At 36.3% G+C, this 22,043-nt stretch overlaps 1 long non-coding RNA gene across 2 annotated transcripts in view; it reads right to left on the bottom strand.

Moving 5' to 3' along the window:
* The window catches only part of LOC125364812, a 34,213-nt gene extending 13,278 nt beyond the window's left edge, over positions 1–20,935 (bottom strand). For both annotated transcript variants that reach the window (XR_007213570.1, XR_007213569.1), the window contains exons 1-2: positions 20,896–20,935; positions 20,272–20,275 (exon numbers count right to left, since the gene is read on the bottom strand). This is a non-coding gene — a long non-coding RNA (uncharacterized LOC125364812). The remainder of the gene's footprint in view (positions 1–20,271; positions 20,276–20,895) is intronic.
* Between the last annotated feature and the right edge of the window lie 1,108 nt (positions 20,936–22,043).

Below are 22,043 nucleotides of genomic sequence, written 5' to 3'. Positions count from 1 at the left end.
AGAAAGTATGTGGGGCCCAAAAGAGTGCATGCCACTAAAATGTTACCAATGTCTAAGAATAACTGAAAGTTAGTGCATCTATCTAAATACATATATTATTGTGCAGGCTGCTATATTAAAATTCAAAAGGAGAGCTTGAAGAGAAACATACATAAACAGAATCTGTCCAAGCTAAAATGGGATTTATGTTCATGCAAATGCAGATATATATGTACATATATATATATATATATATATATATATATATATATACACATATCTATCTATCTATCTATCTATCTATCTATCTATCTATCTATCTATCTATCTATCTAGTATGTGGTTATCTATTTCTTTGGGTGTAGCTGTCAGTTGTACTTTATAAAACTTAAGTAATTATATAATCCAGAATATTCAATGCAGGCTTACTAGCTACTGTAAAACTCAGAAAGTAACCTGTGAGATTATCAAGTTTTGGGGGCTGGGAATATGGCCTAGTGGCAAGAGTGCTTGCCTCGTATACATGAGGCCCTGGGTTCGATTCCTCAGCACCACATTTACAGAAAATGGCCAGAAGTGGCGCTGTGGCTCAAGTGGCAGAGTGCTAGCATTGAGCAAAAATGAAGCCAGGGACAGTGCTCAGGCCCTGAGTTCACAGCCTAGTACTGGCCAAAAAATAAAAAAAAAAAGAGATTATCAAATTTTCAAAATCAGCTCAAAAATGGTTCTCTAGGGATTACAATGATCATTATGAAAAGCAATCATGATAATTGATCACCATGAAATTATGACTGATCATTTAAAACTGGTATGCTTTATGTTATAGGAAACTCAATGTTTGCATCTTCAGACAGCAATGTTCCAGGCAATGAAATGAATGTAATTTTTCCACACTATCTAAAGTATACATCCATGCTTAGTTAAACTAATTTGAGTATAGGTTTCTAAAGGCTTTATAATCAAATTATTCAGAGGAGCAACTGTTCCAGATGAAAAATATATTTAATCTGCCATGACAGATGTTTCTTTTGAGGTCTTTATCTGTCAATAATTTTTCCAAGAAAAATAACATATGATTCTTAGTGTTAACCCTCATTTTCTTTTGAACTTATTTTGGTTTTCTATAACACTCACATTTCATGGATAAGTTTACCAGTGAAGCTTGGGGATTATATTGAATTTGGATTGAAATATTTGAGTAGACAAATTTTTTTGTAACCATTTTGGTGAGTTGCAGCCTGAGAAATACGTAATTAAAGAACAATCTATTACATTGCTTCCTAGAGGGAAAATACAATATACTAGTTCTTTAAATCTTGATGCTTAAAAAAAAAAAAAACTAAAGTATTATTAGCACTATTACAACCAGCATTTGAAATTTAACTACCTGCCCTTCACTGTAACAATTTCAAGTGGCTCCCATATTTTGATTAGGAAGAGAGCATTAGTGGAACCAGGAATAGTAAAAAGTCATTTTGAATAATCAACTGAGCAGAATGTGTTCATACTTTCTCTCTGCTTTCAAGTATCTCATTCTTTTTTCAGTCTTGATCCAGTCGACAGGATGCTCCCATTGTTGTATATAGCGACCTTCATGTTGAAAATAGTTCTGTAGGAGGATTTCCGGGAAGAAGGCAGAGGAGCAGCAGAGCTCTAGCTAAGCTCCCTCTGACACCACAGTTTTACCAAGCCAAGGAAACTTTTACTCCTAGAAAGACAGCCCAAATAAGTTATAACAGTTTAGGGATTCTGGCCAGGAAGGAAAAATGACTTTGCTGGCCTGAAACAATGATTTGGGCTCCAGGGGGCATCCTGCCACCATGCCAGTGCCAGCGCCGGCACAGCGCCTGACATCCCATGCACCTAAAGCACACAGTGGCAACCAGGAAGAAATCCTCCAGACGGCGGTGGACAGACACAGATTGCGGGCTGAGCACAAACAGGCCAAAATCACAGAGAGAGCACGAGTACCCCACGAAAGACATTCTCACTCGACCCCAGAGCAGCTTCTGGAACCTAGCCCTTCCCCCACTGCCAGAGCAAAGCACCATCTTTGATACAGGCATAGGATCCTACCAAACTGGAACTAAAGCAGGCCTGGGGAAAGCGAGGACAAAGGGGCGATCTTTGAAAAGGGCAAGAGGGGCCAACCAGTGAGAGCCAGCTCCACCCAGGAGAACGACCCCTTCCCAGGTGGGAGGCATGTCCCATTCTGTGGCTCACAAACTCAGGTTAACTCAACCAGAGGTGTCCCTCCCTGCCTGCCAGAATTTCTAAATTAAAACCCCACCTACCAGTGGCACAGAACAGCCAGACAGGAGAATAAACAGTTCCCGAGACAGATAAACAGTCCCATCACAGAAAAAGCTGTATTCCAACAAGCAAATCAAGCTGAATTCCACAGCCAGCTCTGCCCAGGAGGTCGCCCCGCCCAGGAGGGAGGAACCTCCCCTAAGCAAGCGACTCTCAGCCAGGTAAACCAGGCCAGAGCTGCCCCACTCTGCTGAATCCTCAGCCTATTCAGAGCCAGGCATTAAAGGCAGTGGCCCCATAGCAGATGGGAGGAGCCATGGTTCCCGAGACTATTCAGCATCACCCATCTACAGAGGACACCCAAGTCCTACCTGCAAGGTGTGTGAACCACTGAGCCCCAGGATTTCACTAACAGGGAGGAGGGTCAAAGCAGATCCACCCACTGCAAACTGAAAGCAAGTCAAACCAGCCAAGCAGCAGGAAAATAGACTGCAGACCCTCTGAAGGTAACCAGAGACTGGAGAGAGCCTACCCAAACAAAGAAGACTACATTATTTTTAATACTTTTTAAGCTTTTTTGTTTTCTATTTTTCATTTTTGAGATGTCATTTGTTTGTTGTTTTCCATTTTTATGTTTTTTTGTTATTTTTCTGTTTTTTTGGTAATTTTTTTGTGTTTTTGTTTTCCAGTATTTTTTCTTTGTTTTTCTCTTCACGTTCTCTTTCTTTAAAATTATGTTCCTATGACTAACACCTTGTCCTTTCTACTAATTCTACTCTTCTCCACATTTCCACTTCACTGAAACTAAACCAAAATAATCCCTCCCCCCCCCCCCCCCGCATACATTTTACTCTATTCTCTTCACTACCCCTAACTTACCCTCATGATTTACTTCCAGGACTTCCAGACTCCATTGACCCCTGGTTATTAGATAGAGGGTATCTCTGTTCAATCCCAGTGAATCAAAGTGATTCATAGAGAAAGCCAGTCCAAAACGAACTTAATATAAGAACAAAAATTGCTCATAGAGTTGTAACAGTAAATAAGTAACTACTGAATACAGGGCTCAGGATTGGTTGTTATATTGAAATTGTATTCTTTAGGAACACCAAATATAATTTTATATACAGGTATACAAAGTATCTATATAATTGTGAACTTCTAAGATTTACACAACAGTGCTTGGTAAAGGCTGCTTTGGGTCTTAAACGGTGCTCACAGGTGCTTGCAGATTGGCATTTCCAATCCAAATGGGCAGAAGAAACACAAGATGGCAAACAACAGAGCCTCATCTCACACTCAAAACAAGCAGGAAGCAGAGCAGTCAGTCAAAGACGTAGAAGAGAACCCTCAAAATGCTCTACAAAGTCTACAGATAAAAAATGTTAGATGAAAAGTTTGAATCTCTTCAGTCAACTACCCTAGAGCGTGAGGAAGCAAACCAAAAATTAATAAATAATTTCATGGCCTCCACAAGGGGAGCTCCAAGATACAATCAGAAAGCCCAGTTTATGGCTAATAGATATGGAGGAAAACCTAGAGAAAGAAGCTAAAGGAATAGGCAACCTATTTAATAGAACATAAGCTGAGAAATTCCCAAATATCCAGAAGGATAGGCCTATCCAGATAGAAGCATTTAGAACCCCAAACCAACAAGAACAGAATAGGACATCTCACCAACACACTGTGATCAAAACAGGATCAGTAGAGTCCAAGGATAGAATCCTTAGCTACTAGGGAGAAGAAAACAATCACATATAAAGGAAAAGCAATCAGAATTACCCCAGACTTCTCAGCACACGATGAAAGAAAGGAGAGCCTGGAATGAGTTATACCAAACCCCAAATAAAAATAACTATCAACCAAAAATACTGTACCCACCTAAACTCTCATAACCGAAGGTCAAATAAAAGTCTTACCTAGTAAGGAAAAACTGAAACAATATATCTCCACCAAACCAGCTTTACAGAAAATCCTCAAATATGTTTTACACAGGGAAAATAATCAAGATCCCAATGCAGACAGAGAAATGCACCCTAAATAGTAAACCAGAATATCAGATCAACAAATGGGAAGACTCAGCCTTTAACAAGATAGGGATAATGAAAGGAACAATAAAAGACCCAGAATAGCCAAAACAATCCTAAGCATAAAGAGTGCTGGAGGAATTACAATACCCAACTTTAAGCTGTATTATAAAGCTATAGTAATAAAAACAGCTTGGTATTGGCACCGGAACAGGCCTGAAGACCAAGGGAACAGAAATGAACCCACAGAACTATGTCTACTTAATCTTTGATAAAGGAGATAAAAAAAAAAAAACAGTCTGGAAAAAAGATAGCCTCTTTAACAAACGGTGCTGGAAAAACTGATTCAATACCTGCAACAAACTAAAACTAGATCCTTATATATCACCCCGCACCAAAATCAATTCCAAATGGATCAAAGACCTCGAAATTAAAACAGATACCCTGAAAACACTAAAAGAAGGAGTAAGAGAAACACTTGGGCTCCTTGGCACAAGAGAGAACTTCCTTAACAAAGACCCAGAAAGGCTAAAAATCAAAGAAAGGTTAGACAAATAGGACTGAATCAAACTGCAGAGCTTCTGCAGGGCAAAAGACATAGCTTGCAAGATAAACAGAAAGCCCACAGATTGGGAAAAGATCTTTACCGGCCATACAATGGACAAAGGCCTCATATCTAAAATATATGGAGAAGTAAAAAAAAAAATTCCTCCAAAACCAAACGGCAAAAAAACAATAGCCACCTCAACAAGTGGGCTAAAGACTTACAAAGAGACTGCTCTGATGAGGAATTGAGAATGGCCAAGAGACACATGAAGAAGTGCTCTACATCAGTGGCCATAAAATAAATGCAAATCAAAACAACATTGAGATTCAACCTCACCCAAGTAAGAATGTTCTTTATTAAGAAAACTACCAATAATAAATGTTGGAGGGGATGTGGCCAAAAGGGAACCCCACTTCATTGTTGGTGGGAATGTAAACTTGTTCAACCACTCTGGAAAGCAGTATGGAGATTCCTCAGAAAACTAAACATAGAGCTCCCCTATGACCCAGCAGCCCCACTTTTGGGCATCTACCCAAAAGACCACAAACAAGAACACACTAAAGCCACCAGCACAACAATGTTCATCTCAGCACAATTTGACATAGCTAAAATATGGAACCAACCCAGATGCCCCTCAGCAGACGAATGGATCAGGAAAATGTGGTACATATACACAATGGAATTTTATACCTCTATCAGAAAGAATGACATTGCCCCATTTGTAAGGAAATGGAAGGACTTGGAAAGCATGATGCTAAGTGAAGTGAACCAGACCCAAAGAAACATGGACTCTATGATTTCCCTCATAGGGAGTAATTAGCACAGTTTAGGCGAGTCACAGCAGAGGATCACAAGAGCCTAATAGCTATTCCTTTATGAATGTATAAGATAATGCTAAGTGAAATGAACTCCATGTTATGGAAACGATTGTTATATCACTGTTGTAATTACTTTCAACATGCCATGTGAAACCATAGCTTCTATTGTTGATGATCCTCTTGTATCCCCTTCCTGTGGTTGTACCCACACTATCACTATATCTTATCTGAGTACATCTGAGTACTGGTATTAGAACTAGGAAATTGAAAGGGAACATCAAAATAGAGAGACAAAGGATAAAAAGGCAAACAACTGCAAAAGCAATACTTGCAAAACCATTTGGTGTAAACCAACTAAACAACTCTTTGGGGAAGAGGGAAATGGGGAGGGGGAAGGGAAGAATGAGGGAGGAGGTAGCAATCAGTACAAGAAATGTACCCAAGGCCTAACTTTGAAACTGTAACCTCTTTGTACATCACTTTTACAATAAATGAGAGAAAAATAAAGAAAAAGTTATAAGCGGGATGCCAGTTGCTCATGCCTGTAATTCTAGTTGTTCAGGAGGCTGAGATCTGAGAATATTAGTTTGAAGCCAGCCTGGATAGATCAGTCTGTGAGATTCTCAACATGAACCAACCACCAAATAAAAAGCTATGAGTGGAAATGACACTCAAGTGGTAGAGCTTTAAGCCTAGTGCATGAAAGCTCAGAGCCTGCACCCAGGTCCTATATTCAAGTCCCAGGACAGGCACAAATAGCAAGCTGGAAGCCAGATTGGCATGAAGGAAGGAAGGAAGGAAGGAAGGAAGGAAGGAAGGAAGGAAGGAAGGAAGGAAGGAAGGAAGGAAGGAAGGAGGAAGGAAGGAAGGAAGGGAAGGGGAGGAAGGAAGGAAGGAAGGAAGGAAGGAAGGAAGGAAGGAAGGAAGGAAGGAAGGAAGGAAGGAAGGAAGGGAGGTCTGATTAGAAAGTTATCTCCTAAATTGTGAAAAATATGTGATACTGGGCTTTCCACTAAAGACCAATTGTCCTCCTTGAGTAGCCTTGCTATTTAAAAAACTGAAATAAAGTATCAAGACACTAATGGAAGGTATAGAAGGGAAATTGTCCACACTTTGACAAACTAAGTACCCTTATTGTAAAAGTATTTTACTAGTGTTTGAGAGTAGCCTATTTCTTTCCCTTATATTGATATTGGCAGCTTTTCTATCTAATTTGTAATTGTGGCTAGCTTATATTTATGGCATGGTTTAATTAATTAAATTTTTGATTCCTAAAAAAAAAGAAAATAGTTCTGTAAATTCACTGGTAAATAATAATCTTCATAGAGAAACTTATTCTGATAATCCCATTGTAATTTTTAATTCATTCTCTCTCAATAGATTATATACTAATGCTCATTGCAATAAAAGCATCTTTCAGTCAGTCATAAGCTTATGAGGCAACCTCTTATTGTCCAGACAAGTGAAACAGTCACCTGTATGGCTTTGAGGTTCTCTCGGAATGAATCATGCCTCAAATGAATTACTAATTAGAATATTTTTTGATTAGCATGTTGTGTTGAAGTAACCACAAGAAACTCAGTGTAGCCCAGAAGAGTTAACAATTAGCACTTTTCTGAGCTAAGTGATAGTTTCTGTTCTTGCTCTTTAAAGTTGTTAAACTGCATTATACAGGCCAAACCCAGCCGCCACTGTTCGTTTATATAAATAAAATTTTATTGAAAAACATCATCCCTCTTAATTTTCTTTGACTGCTATCCTGCTATTACAGCTGTAGACTAATAGCCACAGAGAATTTATGGCTAATGAAGCATAAAATGTTTACTTCTTGATCCTTTGCACAAAGTGTCCGACTATTTTTTTCTTCAAATTTTGACCTCCACAAACTAATAGACTATATTCTCAGCATAATCTGTTTTAAAGGTGAAGAAAAATGTGACATAGAGACAGGGACTTGACCAATACTAACTTTAGATAAATGAAAGAGCAATTCCTGGAACCAGCCACTGCTCCCATTCACAACTATACCTACTGGCACCTCAGATAAATTTGTGTTGCCTTTGAGAGAGCAGTTTTTTTTTTTCCCAGCAAGATGAACTTGTATTAACAGACAGTGTCTGCATATTAGGAATTTCCCCCCGAAGTGTAAAAATCCATTGTAATTTTGGACTAATGTGAAGAATAAGTCTGAATCTCTGGCCACTTTCCATTACATTCATGGGTTGCAGAAAGTAAAATAAATTCCATTTACTAAAACAGGTCTTTACTATTCTCTAGAAATACCAGTAAAAAGACAGTTGTGAATGGTAAATCTGATATATTGAGAGAAAGAGAAAGAGAAAGAGAGAGACAGAGAGAGAGAGAGAGAGAGAGAGAGAGAGAGAGAGGTGGCTTTCTAGGCTTAAAACAAATAGTGAACTAAGACTATAAAAGGGTTCTATATTCTCAAAGCTTTCTTTGTGTAGAAATTATAGGAGATACTTAGTAAATGAAATAATCAGGGAAATAGTAGATAATCTGTTATTAGGATAAAAATTGTAGGTAATGGCTATTGCTTATCTTTTGGCAGAAGGTGCTGATCACTATCTAATCCATTCATACATAACCAAATCCTTTGGAAAATTAATTTCTTGTACTAATCACAGCCAAATTTTTGCAGCTTGTAAGTGCAGGGTATAAGTAACAGGCTGGAGAAATGTCCTTTTTCACACTTAGAGCTGGGTTTCTATGGCAACATTTTCTGCATGCATTCAAATGAAGCTTCCTTTCAAGATTTTTCTCCTGTTCTTCACTTTAGACAAATCATTTCCTTATTAAAAAAAACACGTAACTTGATCTTTCAAAAGCTTAAAACTTGTAGTAGGCTCCACTTCTCCATTTTCTCTCTACATACACCACAAACACACACACACACACACACACACACACACACACACACACACAAATACATGCAAATTACTGATTCAGGTTTTCCAGTACTTGACAATAATCCTAAATATTTACATATTGCCAATTGAAGTTGTGAAGATGAAAGAAAGTTTTCTAAATTCTGTGATACAATAAAAACAAAGATAGTTTTTAATTAATCATGAAGGAATAGACAATTATGTTTCTATTCTCTGAAGATAATATTATAAGAATTATTTCCATAACAAAAAATTATTGCCATATGAAAAGTATACAGAAACAACCATGTGAGGGAAAAACATTAGAGAGACAAAGAATAAACAAAATACCCATCTCTGGGTTTTGTGACATTAGTGGTACTTGAATTAAGCATTTATTTTACGAAATTATTTCATACATTCTTTTTTCTTTTCTTTTCTTTTTATTTATTTATTTGCCAGTTCTGGGGCTTGGACTCAGGGCCTGAGCACTGTCCCTGGCTTCTTTTTGCTCAAGGCTAGCACTCTGCCACTTGAGCCACAGTGTCCCTTCTGGGCATTTTCTGTATATGTGGTGCTGGGGAATTGAACACAGGGCCTCACGTATACGTGCCAAGTACTCTTGCCACTAGGCCATATCCCCAGCCCTATACATTCTTAAAATATACAATCTATTGTAGCTCCTTTCCCCACCTAAATAAATATACCCTTCTTAATTGCATATGAATAATTTGGTAATATATTTTTAATAATAGTTTTTCAAAGTTTCACATCCTCAAAGCTTCTGGCTTTTTCTACTGAGGGTGCCAGCCATGGGATGAAATACAGAGAAACTACCCTCTATTGTGAGTCTACCTGAAACAATCAGGGAGATCTGGGGTAAGAGAGAGAAATGTTATGCTAAGTTATTTCTTTTCTAAGTTTGTACAGCTATGGAAGAGTAGAGTCAGGAGTCAAACTCCACTTTCCAAGACTCTAAAAATGATATCCTTTTTATATACCTTTTGATTCCTCATTTCTTGCTTCAAAACAGTCAGGGATCAAATGTCCTTTATCCATCCTCCGTTTAGCTACAGTCCCCAAATGAGGAACAAGATGTTACCATCTTTATAGCATCAAGGGTGTACATATTTGCAAAATAAAAGAAAGATTTAAGTTTAAAATTTAAATTTCAGAACAAATTTTAGCTTATTATTTAATCAGCCTGGCTAGCAATTTACTTCTGTAATCACTGGTCAGTTGCAAACAAGTCCCTGAATTCAAAGATATTATTAAAAGATGAGAGTTATTTTCATGACATTCTTTATATAGCCTAAATTGAGATAAAAATTTCCAAAATAAAGCAAAGAAAAATATGTTATCAATTACATTAAGATCTTCCCTCCCTCCTTCCCTGCCTCCCTCCCCCTCTTCCTTCCTTCCTTCCTTCCTTCCTTCCTTCCTTTCCTTCCTTCCTTCCTTCCTTCTTCCTTCCTCTCTTTTTGTCTCTCTCTCTCCTTTCTTTAGAAATGTGCTAATCCTCAAAATATCTTAAATCTATTCACTTCAGGGTTTATGAAATCTTGTCTTTAACCACATATTCGGAAACATAAAAATATTCCTCACATGTTACAAATATATAACAGGTTACACATGTTATAGGTGTGTATATTACTCATACATTTCTGAAAATTGTTATGTTCTTATTTTATATGTCTTCTTGCAGATAATAATCTTTAGGAATTATTCAAAATTCAGCATCAGAAGAAGCAAGAAAGCCACCAGTTTTTCAACCAAAGAAAGTATCTGGCATGACTTGACCACAGGATACACCTACAATAAGCTTCATCACAGTCCTCAGGGATGAGAATACCAGAATATTCATATTCTTTGTGTTATAAAGATAGTAACATACTATTCTGCATTTGGAGACTGTAGCTAAATTGAGAATGATATTTGACTTTTCATCATTTTGAAACTACCCAGAATACATATATATAGAGATAGATATAGATATAGATATAGATATTTAAGGTAAAGAACAGTAATCAAGCAAAAATAACACAATTAGATATTCCTATAGCCCTGGAGGTCATTTTTGAAAGAAAACAAGAGGAATTTTGTTACTAGGGTACATTTAGCATGTCTTCAAGAGAATGAATTCTTCATCTTTCCTGGATAGCATCAGATTCACTTGCTCATGAGAATAAGGAAGACACCATTGAATATATGCACTTTTTCAAGAATAGATACATTCATTCACATATATATTTGTTCTCTCTCTCTCCATATGTGTGTGTATGTGTATAACATATGTTTGTGTATATATGTATGGATACAAATATATCCACATATACATTCTCTATTTTTTCCTTATTCATGGATTATGAATGTGCTTTACCCTACACCATACAGAGAGAGCAAAACTTTAAAATATAAAGAAAATAAAAAGCCTTGGAACACCATGCTACCTGTTATCTTGTACAAACTCAAGCTATTACATAAAAAAGACAGGCAAACTTCCTCTTACTAACATCTTTGTAATTATTTGTATGTGAATTTACAACACTTATCCTACTTCAAAAATCATTTATGACTCCTTAAACACTTCCATAATATATTTAATTGTCACATCATAGAAAGGGAGTTCCAGGGACAATCAGATAGATAGATAGATAGATAGATAGATAGATAGATAGATAGATAGATGATGATGGCAATTAAATATATATATTCAATGAACCCAACTTTCTTTTTTCTTAATTTTTTATTGAACGTAAATTTTTTTACAAGGTGTTGTGCAAAAAGGGTGCAGTTACATAGTAGGACAGTGTGTACATTTCTTGTGATATCTTACAACCTGTTTTTCTATCCCTTGTCTAGGTCAGGTAGACATATATGCAATATACAATGTATCAAGAACATATACAGTATTCACAGACTTGGTCTCTACTGTCTCTCCGTCTCCCTTTGTTAACAGTCATATATCAGGGAGATCATGCCCCTTTGTTTTCTGTGTTCTAGGCTTGTCTCACTCAACATTATTTGTTCGAGTTCTGACCATTTCCCTGCGAATAACAGTATTTCACCATTCCTAATCGCTATGTAGTATTCCATTGTGTATAAGTACCATATTTTTTGGATCCATTCATCTGTGGAGGGGCATCTGGGTTGTTTCCATATTTTGGCTATTGTGAATTGTGCCGCGATAAACATGGAAGTACAAATGTCTTTTTGATATCTTGGGTTTTGCTGTTTAGGATAGATGCCTAGGAGTGGTATGGCTGGGTCATAGGGTAGGTCTATATTGAGCTTTTTGAGAAACCTCCATACTGTTCTCCAAAGTGGTTGTACTAATTTGCACTCCCACCAACAGTGGAGAAGGGTTCCTTTTGTTCCGCATCCCCTCCAGCATTTGTTGTTGCCTGAGTTCAGAGTATAGGCCATTCTAACTGTGAACCCAACTTTCTTAGCTGTACAACTCTGTATATGACTCCTGAATGGCTTTTGAACAATGAGAAAGGTGAAATAGTACCAGTTGATATTTATAGAATTCTTACTAGCATGAGGAACTGTGGTAAACTCTTCCAAAACATTAACATTCAATCCATACAGAAATCCTGAGTATAAAAATCTGTAAATATTCCTATGACAAATAAAACCAAGATTTATGTGCAATTGTGGAGTTCTTCAAAATCTGAACTAGTATTACTCATCCAGATAGTTTAGGTCTGGAGATTTTTGTGTTCTGGCAAGGCTACACTACCTCTTACCTTACCTTGTTATATAGTTAGACTCTTTCTGGAGTAAATTTATATTTCAGATTTAAGTTAGATTGTAAACTTTTTAGGATTCTGTAAATGCAGTTTGGACATTTACTGAATACATTGTACATGTATTCATTGAGGCTTAGAATATAATGAGCACTCAAGATATATTATTTCAATGGATATTGGCAGGTCGAAGCCAGATCACATGTTCAAGATCCAAATGTGTGTCTGCATTTCTTTCCAACACCACATTAATGTCAGTAAAGCTGGAATTGTTACTTGAAATGTGCCCATGTGGGAATATTTATGCATTAGAAACTGATAATTACCAGTAATCACTGTTTTTGTTGGAGAAAAATGACAATACAATACCACTTTTCAGAATAGGAAAAGAAAATTGTATAATCCATTTACATGCAGAAGTATCAAGTTCTGCCTGAAGATAGAAAAATTGAAATGAAATCATGATGTAATACAGAAGAAGTGTATTATTAACAATCATGAAATTATGGACAAATTATTGTTGGTCAATTCAGTTTAGCTATTGCAGAAGACAACAACAATAAAAGTGAGGCACAGCTTTTAATCTAGAACTCCAGTTCCAGTTGATGTGAAAATCGGGTATAAAATTATCTGTATATTTTTGATAAAATGACATAATACAAGGGAAGACTTCAATTATTTGTTCTTATTCACATATTATGATCTGTGATAAATAAAACTACACATAGAGAATAAGTTGGCAGTCTACATGACATAACAAGAGAAATCAAGAAATGATTTATATAGTAGATTTTTTAATGAAAACTTTGTACTTGTAAATACCTTCAGTGTTTCCTGATAGTTCTAACGTAAAGTACTGGTTTTGTAGAGTACTTGAGATTGCTCTTAACAGAATATAAATATATCTGGGAGTCACTTTTTCCTCTATGATTGTTTTTGTAGATTAGAGTGATTTGTAGTCCATGTATCTGGTATCTTTGATTGGAATTATAAATTCAAGTTAATCAGCACTTTGAAAGTAATCATACACTTGGTGGTTTATCATAAAGAAAATGTAAAGAAAAATTCCAAGCAATACTTCAAGCATTTCAACCCAGAGTCAGCCGTTTGAATTATTTCTTATTTTATGACTCATTTCTACTCATTCACTACAAGTACTTCAGTAGTACTAATAGTAATTTTCTCCATTAACCTTAGTGCAGACAGTTTTACACAGTCTATAATAAAGTAAATTCAAGAGCAAAAGTATGCATTCTAGACTTTATGTGTCACATGTTTACTTGAATCAGAAGTTTGTTTTCCATGAAAGCATTCAATTTCCAGGAGCCAGTAGCTCACGTGTGTCACTCTAGCTAGTCAGGAGGCTTGAGATCTGAGGGTCATGGATCAAAGTTGAGCTGTGAGTCAAGTTATAGAGTACTAGCCCTGAGAAAAAGTCTCAAGGGCAAAGCCCAAGCCTGGAGTTTAAGCCCCAGGACTAGTGTGCGTGCATGCACACACACACATACACACAAACACACAATCATGATACATTTGAGATACCTCAATACTTACCTGAAAAGCACACCCATTTAATTATTTTTCTGTCTTGCTTTAGCCAGTCTATTCTAAGAGTCTCGGGCTTCCTTAATTCTTCAACTTTTTTGAGCTAGAATTTCCCAACGGGCCTTAGCTTTGTTTCTCAGATCCTTTGCATATTCACTGCTACCCTGATAACTTTGGCTTTCATTGTTTTTTATCCTTAAGTTTGCCTTTACCACTTGCTCATTCTTGTCTGAGCTTTCCAGAAATTAACTATGTATGTAATGACTGCCTCTCAGCAGTCATCAGCATTTTTGAATATTAGATGTGTTCACTCCTATGTCTTCATCTATTCTTGTAACCTACATTTAGTACTAGGTCTTTGGATCTGAATACAGATGAAACTACTGACTTGTTAGCAAAGAATCTTCCTGCTTAAGCTTTTACTTACATCCCACTCACACCTAAAGTTAAAAAGGAGAATTAAAAACAGATAAATAAGAAGAGATATGGGTCATCTGAGGCAAAAAATCCAAGTAAAAAAGATAAAAAGGCCAAGTGAATAGAATGGTCTTGTAGACACTAGCAATCTCATGCAAGAGTAGCCTATTTCTTGTGGCACCTATTTTCTAGTATAATGCTATACCAGATTTACCTAGGAATAATCTTTTCCATATGTTGAATAGCTTATTCTGTCTCGTACAACAGGGGGATGAACTATTGAGCAAATGTAGACAAATGCTTCTTTACAGTGGAGTTGTGCAAGTGTGAAATTGGCCTCTGTGTATACATAAATTTCCTAGGTATACAAAGCCTCTTGATTATTGCACATACACGCTCCACAGGATACCTGACGTGTTCTTGGTTCAATGAGTAAGATAGATAAATGCCTTTGAGAAAAGCCACCTAAATACTTTATATTTCACCTAGATGATTGCTCTGTTCAAATGACCTGTTTTAATGGCACTAAAATGAATATGTTCCAAAAGCTGGAAGTGGAGCTGTGACTTAAGTGGTAGGGTGTTACTAGCCTTAAGTATAAAGCTAAAAGAGAGTGCATAGTCCCTGAGTTCAAGCCCCAGAACTGGCAAGGGTATTCAAGTATCCTGACAGTTAAAAGAATTGTAAATACAAAATTACAGCCATCAGTAGGGATCTAGTATGTGTCTTGGTCTTCCTTGGGAAAATTGTTTTTTGTTAAGACATACAGCAGAGTAGAGGTAATAAAATGGCATTGAAATATGAATTTTTAACCCAGAATCTCCCACTAGCCTTTAAATCTAATAAAATCTAATGACATTTTTGGAGGAATATATCAGTAGAAATTACTTTAGAAGGACAATGTTATTAAAACTATGAATAGGAAGTTGTCACAGACTTTCTGGTGTCTTCTGAGATATCAGTAGTCACAAATTGAATTTAAATAGAATTTAGTCATTGATTCAAAATAATTATCATCAGGAAGCAAACCTTGTAATGCCAGGAATATTTCAAGATGAGTTTATGACTCTAGGTTAAGAATATGTCTTCTTTTGAGTTATTCTAGAAAAATCAATTTGCTAGACTTATACTTTTGGCATGAAAATCTAAGGTTTGTGAAAACTAACTGGAACATTGTGAATATATGGAGTAATGAAAATTGATGGATTTGTTTACTTATCTCTTTAACATCCTGGCTAAGGGGAATCCTTTTAAATAAGCTTATTGTTAGAGGACAAATGGTGGCAGGGCAGCAAATGCATAAATTCTTATCAACTCATTGAAAGAGAAGATGCATTGAACTCACAAACTGATACATTAAGTTATTATAAATTATCATTATAGTCAGTCATATGTTGTCCCTCTGGAGATACTAGTGAGTCTATGAAAGATGGAAAAAGTCTAACAGTATGTAACGACCTATAAAGAGTTTGGGAATGTGGCTTAGTGTAGAGTGCTTGCCTAGTACGCATGAAACCCTGGGCTCCATTCCTCAGTACCTCATAAGCAGAAAAAGCTGGAAGTAACACTATGGCTCAAGTGGCATAGTGTTGGTCTTGAGCAAAAGAAGCTCAGGGACAGTGCCCAGGCACTGAGTTCAAGCCCCAGGGCTGTCAATAAATGAATGAAAGAAAGAAAGTGAGACAGAAAGAAAGACAGAAAGAAAGAAAGAAAGAAAGAAAGAAAGAAAGAAAGAAAGAAAGAAAGAAAGACATACTCAACATTACTAATTTTTACCCAAATATAAATGGAAACTACAATGAGATATCATCTCAAACCTGTTAGAATAATTGTTACTAAAAACAAACAAAACAAGTGTAGCAGGCAAGATAAAGAGCAAAAAGAATTTTGATATATTATTGTTGAGAATATAAGTGAGTATAAATGAAGGAAGACTAAAAGTTAAAATATGCAGTGTATACTTGAAATTTGCTAAAAGGGCAGAGTCTAAGCCACACACATGTAATTCTATAATGTAATGCATAAATTAATTATCTTAGTTGTTACTATTAACCTTAGAGTATATGCATATATTAAATTATCAAGTTGTATATCTTAACTACATACAAAGAAAAAAACTAAGGAAGGAAAGGCAAGAAAAGGAGGAAGGAAGGGAGGGACAGAAGAAGAGGGAGGGAGAAAGGAAGGAAAGAAAAAGGTCAGAAAAGAAGGGAAGGGAAGGGAAGTTAGGAGATAAAGGAAGCTCTATAAGCATCTGTGTGAGAGAACCGTGAACAAGAACAAGATCAATCTGGTATAGGACAGTTGTTATGAATTTACATATAATGTGGCACTGGATCTTTTTGATGAGTTGAGTTTCATTTAGGACTAGTGTCCTTACTCCTGAAAGTTCCTTTGTCAGGTTTTCTCATTTTGCTTCACTCCAAGCATTGCTAAGGATTTTTCCAAATTTCCAGATGATGTATGTGTTACATAACTGCAAAGTCACCTATGATCATTATATATGCACAACTGAGAACACTGTTTATTTTTCCAGGATCTCTTAACTCAGAGGTAAAAATAATCTCAGAGAAAAGAATACAGTTCTGAAAGACTATATTTGACCATTATGGTTTCATGTTTTCCCTTTGTTTCTGAATTTCCATTAAAAAGTTGTGATGTAAAAAGAAAAAAAATGTTACTGCTTTATGTAAGAGAAAGTAAATACAAACTTTTATGGAGATATTTTAATGCTACAAGCATTTTAAAGAAATAAGAAGTCTATTTTAAAAGATTTTCAACACTATCATCCTTCATTGACATTAAGAGGGCATTAAAAGAAATGTTTTAATTGTATACATTTGTTTTACTAGGTGAGGTTCATCATGATATTTCCTTACATGCATACAATGTACCTGTCAAATTCTCTTCTCAGTTTCCCTTATCCTTAACTCTATTGATTTTTAAAGTTTCAAAAGATTTCATGTTCTCTTTTCACACATGCATGTAAAGTTCTTTCATCATATTCATTCTCCCTCTTTCTGCTGGTTCTCACTTGTCCAAAACCCAGACAGAGACTGATTTGCTTGCTTGTGAAATTTAGGACTGGGTTTCAGACCATGAACATTGAAATGTCAGCAAGGGTATGAACTTAAGTCTGGTTTTCTCTCTTCCTCACTCAGGGTGATGCCCACATTCATGTGTTCACTTTGTATTTGTTCTGGAAAATAGCTGATGCTACTAAGAGACTGCCAGCTTACTGTCATCAAGAACAGGGTCATGGACAGAGCTTTTAGTGCTGCGTGCATCAAGGCCATGTCCTTAGGTAATCAACACAATAACAAACTATCTTAAACTTTATTGAAATATAATTTATGTTGATAAAACTTTCCAGGTCTAAGCATACCATCTGACAGGTTTTATAACATGTATACACTCACATAATTGTCTGGGGACTCATGAGGTCCGTTTCTTCTCTTCTACAAGCATATTTAGGTCCTTGGAGGTTAAACTTCTTTCCCTCCAAAAAAAAAAAAGAATTGATCAATGATACATGAATCCTGCTTCCTTATAGACACATCTATAAATTATGGATATCAATGTCTTAACTAAGAACCTTTTACTTTCAGTCTGGTAACCCAAAACCCATAAGAGGTTTCATGTAACTGATATAACTCATTCACATTTTCATGGAAAAGGCATACCAAACATTTGTGATTGTACTAGATGATGCAAAATAAAAGTGAAGTGGTTTCATTTAATAAAAATAAAAGTGAAGTGGTCTTAAATGTTTGCTCTAGTAATGCATCTCTAAGATCTCAGCCACTTTTGATTACTGGCCACTAGCATCACTGGCACTGATATTTTGATGGCAGCAGAGCTATCAACTAGCCAGGGGCATAAAAAGAAATAAAGAACAGTTTTGCATGTACTATGTAATCCTTATACCACCAATGTCATAGATAATAATTTTAGTATCCCAAGCCACTTAAAACTTTTAGTTTGGAAACTGATTATCAGGAGCTTTGCAACTCTACATTCCTTTTCCCTGTTACACACACACACACACACACACACACACACACACACACACACACCCTTATTTACTTTATTCTTACTTTATGATTCTGCAAAATGACAAGAAATCAGTAATTTTTATCAGTAAAAAATTACTGGCCTGGTAAACAGACACTCCACCTACATAGTATTTCCACAAGTACCACAAAGTATTTGTAATTTGGTAAGGGTGGAATATGTGTTCTCTGTTCCTGTATATTTATTGAGAGTTAGAGATACAATGATTTCCTTTAATCAACTTCATTCTCTTGTATAATGTTAGATATAGTGAGGGAAAATACTGGGTTGAATGGTACTGAATATGTACATGTACATATGTATGTAAAACAATTTAATGCTTGAAGAAAATATGAATAAGTCTCTTTAATCATACCTTGGTATGGATAAAGAAAATTGATAAAGTTGATTACTAAGTATAGGGAAAGTATATTCTAGATAATGGCAAGGTAAGAAAATGAAAAAGTTGGTATATGTATATGTATAAATATGTTAAATAAATGTTATATATTTTAAAATAGAGATTAAAACTTTTTTATATTCTAGAAACAGCAAAGTAAAAAATGACAGAGTAGGAATATCTGTGTTAAATAATCGTTCAATAAGTGTTAAATGTATGTTAAAATAGAGATTTCAACTTTTTTGTTTCATATGCTTAAATTTCTTTTTATTTTCTTTATATAATGTTTTCTTCTTTATTACTATCTTTAAATAGTTGTGCAACCAGGTTGTCATTTAACAAAGCAGCTTATGATTTTTTTTTTTTTTTTGGCCAGTTCTGGGGCTTGGACTCAGGGCCTGAGCACTGTCCCTGGCTTCTTTTTGCTCAAGGTTAGCACTCTGCCACTTGAGCCACAGCGCCACTTATGGCCGTTTTCTGTATATACGTGGAATTGAGGAATTGAACCCAGGGCCTCATGTAAACGAGGCAAGGACTCTTGCCACTAGGCCATATCCCCAGCCCCTCAGCTTATGAATTTGATATAACTTGATCAAGGTATATGAAGATGTATATACATACGCATGTATGTATATATATATATATATATATATCAAGACATATATCAAGATATATCTTTCAATATCCTTCCCCTGCCTATCCATTCCCTTACTCTTCTTAATTTTGTAGGACATATATTGGTTTCTTGTCTGCATTCTCCCTTCTTCTCCTCTTCATTCATCTACTACTTTCTTCTTGAACAAACTCTACCCCTTTTGAGTACGTGCTTCCTGATGTTTTATTTTGGAGAATTTGATTTGGGTTTTCTAAGAAATTACACTATTTGGCATCTTCCTTGTATCTACTGTATTTCAGTTAATAAATTTTATGCACTTGCATACCATCCAATATATTTACTTAGGGATTTGCAAATTAAATCTAGCTCCTATATATAAGGGAAAACATAGATCCTTTGTCTCTCTGGGACTGACTTACTTAATGTACTTTTGTTCGAGTATTTCCATATGTTTACAAATGGTACAATATCATTCTTTCTAATGGATAATTAAAATACAACACATTTTCTTGATCCATTTGTCCATTGAGGGGCATGAAGACTTATCCCTCTGCTGCTTTTAACGCTTTAATCTTACTTTCAAAATGATCAAATCATATGCAAAAGTGGACCTATGCAAGCAAGCAACCAGTTGAAAAAAATAATCTGTTTTCCTTACATTAATAAAACAGAAAACACCATCCCAGTGTGATATTGTGATATTGCTGAGAATACACCAGTGGAGGGATATTTGGTCCACTAATCAAATTATGTCCACGTAAAAACCTCCCATGCTCCTGGATTGGGAGGATTAATATAATCAAAATGGCAATATTGCCAAAGGCTATCTACAAATTCAATGCAATACCCATTAATATCCCAACACCATTTTTTGATGAAATAGAGGAAGCAATCCAGAAATTCATATGGAATAATAAAAGACCTAGAACAGCAAAAACAATCCTAAGCAGAAAGAACAGTGCTGGAGGAATTACAATACCCAACTTCAACTTGTATTATAAAGCTATAGTAATAAAAACAGCATGGCATTTGCACCGGAACAGGCCTGAAGACCAATGGAACAGAATTGAAAACCCAGAAATGAACCCACAGAACTACGCCTACTTAATCTTTGATAAAGGGGCTAAAACAATAGTTTGGAAGAAAGATAGCCTCTTTGACAAATTGTGCTGGAAAAACTGGCTCAACACATGCAACAAACTAAAACTAGATCCTTATATATCACCCTGCACCAAAATCAATTCCAAATGGATTAAAGACCTCGAAATCAAAACAGACACTCTGAAAACACTAAAGGAAGGAGTGGGAGAAACACTTGGGCTCCTTGGCCCAGGACGGAACTTCCTGAACAAAGACCCAGAAAGGCTACAAATCAAAGTAAGGTTGGACAAATGGCACTGCATCAAACTGCAGAGCTTCTGCATGGCAAAGGACATAGCTCGCAAGATAAACAGAAAGCCCACAGACTGGGAGATCTTTACCGGCCATTCAATGGACAAAGGCCTCATATCTAAAATATATGCAGAACTAAAAAAATTACCTTCTTCCAAAACAAAACCGCAAAGAACCAATAGCCCCCTCATCAAGTGGGCTAAAGACTTACAAAGAGACTTCTCTGATGAGGAAATGAGAATGGCCAAGAGACATATGAAAAAGTGCTCTACATCACTGGCCATAAAAGAAATGCAAATCAAAACAACATTGAGATTCCATCGCACCCCAGTAAGAATGTCATATATCAAGAAAACTAGGGCTGGGGATATGGCCTAGTGGCAAGAGTGCTTGCCTTGAATACATGAGGCCCTGGGTTCGATTCCCCAGCACCACATACACAGAAAATGGCCAGAAGTGGCGCTGTGGCAGAGTGCTAGCCTTGAGCAAGAAGAAGCCAGGGACAGTGCTCAGGCCCCGAGTCCAAGGCCCAGGACTGGCCAAAAAAAAAAAACAAAAAACTAACAATAACAGTTGTTGGAGGGGATGTGGCCAAAAGGGAACCCTACTTCATTGTTGGTGGGAATGTAAAGTGGTTCAACCACTCTGGCAAGCAGTATGGAGATTCCTCAGAAGGCTAAATGTAGAACTCCCCTATGACCCAGCAGCCCCACTTTTGGGTATCTATCCAAAAAACCACAAACAAAATTACAGTAAAGCCACCAGCACAACAATGTCCATTGCAGCGCAATTTGTCATAAGGAGAATCTGGAACCAACCCAGATGCCCCTCCGTAGACGAATGGATTAGGAAAATGTGGTACATATACACAATGGAATTTTATGCCTCTATCAGAAAGAATGACATTGCCCTATTTGTAAGGAAATGGAAGGACTTGGAAAAAATTATACTAAGTGAAGTGAGCCAGACCCAAAGAAACATGGACTCTATGGTCTCCCTTATTGGGAATAATTAGCACAGGTTTAGGCAAGTCACAGCAGAGGATCACAAGAGCCCAATAGCTATACCCTTATGATCACATAAGATGATGCTAAGTGAAATGAACTCCATTTTATGGAAATGATTGTTATATCACAGTTGTAACTACTTTCAACATCCCATGTGTATCTGTAGCTTCTACTATTGATGATGTTCTTGTATCACCTTCTTGTGATTGTATCTACACTATCTCTGTAATCTTATCTGAGTATATTGAAAACCGTGTATACTGGTATTAGAAGTAGGAAATTGAAAGGGAATACCAAAATTGAGAAACACAGGGTAAAAAAAAAAAAAAAAAAAAACAACTACAAAAGCAAT

The sequence above is a fragment of the Perognathus longimembris genome, chromosome 16, assembly GCF_023159225.1.
Source record: "Perognathus longimembris pacificus isolate PPM17 chromosome 16, ASM2315922v1, whole genome shotgun sequence".
NCBI lineage: Eukaryota > Metazoa > Chordata > Mammalia > Rodentia > Heteromyidae > Perognathus > Perognathus longimembris.
Note: the sequence above shows the minus strand (reverse complement) of the source record. Positions and strands in the feature narration are given on the sequence as shown.